Below are 5,014 nucleotides of genomic sequence, written 5' to 3' on the forward strand. Positions count from 1 at the left end.
ACACAACAGAACAGCAGCTTGGGTAGTGAACAATATAAGCACAAAAGAAACAGTTTTTGTACACGGAACAATGTGCTATTTAATCGTTTTCAAATGCGCATGCCAAGACAAGAGCTCTACAGTCGGATCTATTTACATCCAGCACTAACCAAAGCTTGCTCAGCAACCTGTGCAGAGACTGGTTATTGTGTGAATGCATGCAATAAGAGCATCATCACCACTTTGTCTGTAACACTGACAGTCATGAAGTCTGGCTGATATGCTAATAATAAATCACAATGCATATTTACTTTTCAGTAGCAAAACAACACCACTGTAGCAAAAAAACATGTTTCTTCATTGTCTTCTGAATAACATTTCACTTGATTTTATTTGAATATTTCGGGAAACTGAATCAACAGGTTTCTCATCTATCAGTGCATTTAATATAGTTTAAATGACCTGCATTTAAGAGTTACTCCCACAGTATTAATATAAGTAAAAGCTTTTCATTCACTCCCCGTTACTGTCTTTTATACATTTACAGTGTAGAGACATAAGAAACTGAGATGTCTATCTTCACTAGTAAATATGAATATGAATCATGGGTGCTTCCCCAATCATCTCACGGATCTGTTAGGTGGGACATAGCGAGGGGTTACACTGTCTGAAATGACCCGGCTCCTATTGGTCTCAGCTTGTAAACAGAATGAAAGAAACTTGGAAACCACTGGTGCTCCCTGATGAGCTGCCACTCAGGTGACTCTTCGCCCACACCGGCTCCTCTTGGATCCGGTCTGCTTCTACTTCTCATTTCTTGTTCTTGAGCTGGTTGGCCAACCAGTCCAGACCCTCATATAGACCATCTCCGCTGGTGGCACAAGTGGCCTGGATGTACCAGTTACGATGGCGCAGGGAGTGGAGACCCAGCTTATCTGTGATTTCTGCAGCATTCATGGCATTTGGCAGATCCTGGAGAGTGAGAGAGAAACAGACACAACTACATATCTTACTATTTATATACATATGGCATGCACTCATCATAGACGATTTCCCATAGTTCATGAGCTCATTTTCCTGGAACCAGTGTCTAGAATCCCTGCATACACTGAAAAGCCTCCATTTCTCTTGAGATCTTTTACAGATTCAGTGTTGGGAGCATCATGACCTACTGCTTCTCACTAAGATACGGCAGCTGCACATCATCAGATCAGAGAGACCTTCAGCGGGTGGTCAAAACTGCTCAACACATCAGTGGCAGACCTCAACAACCACTGCCGGCAATGAGTTCTCCAAATCATCAGAGAGCCCATCCAGCCCAAAAATAGCCTGCTTTCACCTCTGCCATCTGGAAGACGAGGCAAACACATACAGACCATACAGACTGAGGGAAATTTTCTATCTTACAAACGTGAGCTCTGATCATTCCTCAGCATCTACAGTAATCCCTTGTAACTAACGAACTACAACCGTACATAATGTTACAGCAGCTATGTTTCCATCTTCAACAAATCGACACATACATTACAGAAACTGAGGCACATACTAGGGCTGCTTTAAAATGGGTAGACAGCAGATGCAATGCTAACATCAATGAACTGTTTCTGATTTGAAGAAAACAGCAGAAGCACAAGGAAGCTCTTGCCTGCTTGTTGGCAAAGACAAGGAGTACAGCGTCTCTCAGTTCATCCTCAGCCAGCATCCTCATCAGCTCTTCTCTGGCTTCATTCACTCGCTCACGGTCATTGTTGTCCACCACAAAGATGAGACCTTCAAAATACATTGGAAATTATGTGAAATGTGATTATAGAAAGTTAGTGATTAATAACAGGAAAAAATAAAGACCCTTGTGGACCCCAATATGAGATCTTAATTCTAATTTCAATGCTAAATTTAATAAGATGCATTAAAGATCAAATGATAAAACTTGAGAAGTACTGTTTTCTTTGTTTCCGTGTTGATGTATTTCCTATTGAAACAGGTTTGGGGGTCAGTACATTGTTTTAAGGAATTCATATTTTTAATCAACAGGGACACCTTATATTGATTAAAAGTGGCAGTAAATATATTTATAATATTACAAATGGTTTCTGTTTCAAATAAATGCTGTTCCTGTAAACTTTCTGTCCATCAAAGAATCCTGAAAAAATGTATCACCGTTTCCACAAAAATGATAAGCAGCACAACTGTTTTCAACGTTGATGATAATAAGAAATGTTTCTTGAGAACCAAATCAGCATATTAGAATGATTTCTGAAGGATCACGAGATGTGGAGTAATGGCTGTTGAAATTTCAGCTTTACCATCACAGGAATAAATTACATTTTTAAATGTATTCCAATAGAAAACAGCTATTTTAAATTGTAATAATATTTTACAATTTTACTTATTTTACTGTAATTTTGATCAAATAAATGGAACCTTGGTGAGAATATGAGATTTTTCTAAAAAAAAAAAAAAATAATAATAATAAATAAAAAAGTACCAACCCCAAACTTTGGAAAGATTTCCTTTTTAAATACCAAGGGTTTAGTTGATGTCACATTCGTTGGCTATTCATCGTGGCTCTGTCTGACACAAAATCCTGTTTGTGTTTTTAGAGTGTGTATGTGTGTGTACGAGTCCTCTTCTCACCTTATGTGTTCTAGAAGTAGTGACGCCACAGAGGTCGGATTTTGTCCTGGCCACCAACATCCCACACTGTAAAACTGATATTTTTGTACTCACCAGTCTCCACGTTAAAACCTAATAACAAGAAAACACAATGGCACACAAATTACACAGTGGCCAGACTCTTAAAACATGACATCAATGCCTTTGTCTCTTTGCAAGAGGAAAATAATACAATAATAACCAAGCAATTCAACATTTTAAGTCTAAAAATGTGCTTCACCAATAGTAGGAATGGTAGTCACTATCTCTCCCAGCTTCAGTTTGTACAAGATTGTGGTCTTCCCAGCTGCATCCAGCCCGAACATCAAACTCCGCATTTCCTTTTTTCCAATGAGGCTCTTCAAAAGGTTGCCAAAAATGTTCCCCATGATAGCTGGTTAGCCTTTACCAACATCAAAAGAGAAAATCTATGGTCAGTTTTTTTTAATTGACACAATTGCAACTGTCATACCTCCAGTTAAAACACTGGCCCTTTCAAAAAGAATACTTGCTACCACATTGTACTCTCTTATCTCCATCTAATTCATTACAAATATGCCAATGTTCCTCTTTTAAATCTTCTAGAAACCCTTCTGCAATTTTAATGATTAATACATCTATGATCTTTAACCGTGGCTGGACAAAATAAAAAAAAATATTTCTTTCACAGAAAGCAACACATTCAGAGTAAATGAAAAATCAGGTGAGTAAATAGTTACAGAATTTTCATTTATAACATAGCAGTACACTAAAACGATATGCACACTTTACTAATAAAGCTTACTTTGTGTTTGGAAAACTATAGAAGTTACTAAAACCTGGGGGAAAAAAATCCTTAAAAACAGAACCAGAGCACATGAACATATCAGTGATATCATGTTAATGTAAAGTCAACTTGAACTAGCCGTACAGTGAGAGTGCTTGTCTGCAAATTCATAATGATGATAGTAATGATTCATAACTGTCATCATGCACTGACTAAATAAATGCGTACATAACATTGAGTTAAGAACAATACATATAGATTAAAAAATCATGTAAAATACAAATCTACTTCCCAGTCCAGTATGATTGCTTTACACAGTTTTAAAGTATTGTTTAAAGTTGAAGTATTGCTTTATTTTAGGTGCTGATTAACAGAATGAGAGGTGCCAATGGACAGATTCATGAGATGTGACTCTTAATGTGTTTGTCAGGAAGAGAGATTCTTCATCCTCCATAAAATGGTGATGACATCAACATCATTAGTGTAGTATGCAAATGCCAGAAAATCTGAGACTGTTAACTTGTATCATAATTTTAATCCAACAGAACTACTGAAGCCCAGATCTAATCACATTCAGCTTTCAGAATCAGCCGGCTTTAACACACTGGCAAATGGAAACAAACATTTAAGATCAGAGAACCCTGATATGAGAAATGATTTCTAATGTCAGCCTGCCCTACACATACTGTAGGTGGGCTGCTAATGAATACGCAAGGATGCTCGCATCCCTTTGTATCATTCATAAGACAGAAATGCCTTCTCATGATAAACCGGCGCATGTCACATCAGGCAATGATACTGTTTATACGTCTAACACCTTTTATTTTTGTCACGACGTATAGAGATGCTATCGCAGCAAGAGCCGACCTGCATATTGACAAATTATAAATTGCTCCGCTATTTAATGTAAATAATATTTAACATATATCAATACGCCAACAATGTCTAATCTATTTTAGACGAAATTAAACCATATTTTTCCACGTTTTGCAACATCCCTACTCACCTCGGAGACCAACACCGGATAATTTCACGCAAGTCACTCCGTTCTCGCGACGACCTCAGCGGAATAGGCAGGAGAGTCTTAAAAGATCTCGCGATATCATCGAAGCGCATCCAGGTATGTACATTCAAAATGTCAAAGAACGAAACTCCTGCAAGCGGTGGTCTGTATGAACCAAGATGTAAGATCTATAGAAATGAACAGAAGAAGATTATTAAGCATTTACCTACAAGCATCGCTACTTTCAATGATCTAAAAACCAATGTGTTGATAATGGTTGTGACAGAAAATATAAGCGCGCACACACACACACGCGTGGTTTACTATTCTTGTGGGGACTCTCCATAGTAATGGTTTTTATACTGTACAAACCGTATATTCTATAGCCATACACCAACCCTACCCCTCACAGAAAACTTTCTGCATTTTTACATTCTCAAAATAAATAAATTAATAATAATAATTCTGCATGATTTATAAGCTTGTTTCCCCATGGGGACCTCAATTTAGGTCCCCACGGTGACACGAGTCCCCATGAGTCAGTCTGTATTCAGGTTTACTTCCCCACTGGGATAGAAAAACATGTACACACACACACACACACACACACACAC

At 37.8% G+C, this 5,014-nt stretch overlaps 1 pseudogene; it reads right to left on the bottom strand.

Moving 5' to 3' along the window:
• Positions 1 to 365: 365 nt before the first annotated feature.
• Positions 366 to 4,462, bottom strand: LOC107716087 (ADP-ribosylation factor 3-like; annotated as a pseudogene).
• Positions 4,463 to 5,014: the final 552 nt, after the last annotated feature.

The sequence above is a fragment of the Sinocyclocheilus rhinocerous genome, unplaced genomic scaffold (genome assembly GCF_001515625.1).
Source record: "Sinocyclocheilus rhinocerous isolate Xijiao unplaced genomic scaffold, SAMN03320098_v1.1 scaffold148, whole genome shotgun sequence".
Lineage (NCBI taxonomy): Eukaryota > Metazoa > Chordata > Actinopteri > Cypriniformes > Cyprinidae > Sinocyclocheilus > Sinocyclocheilus rhinocerous.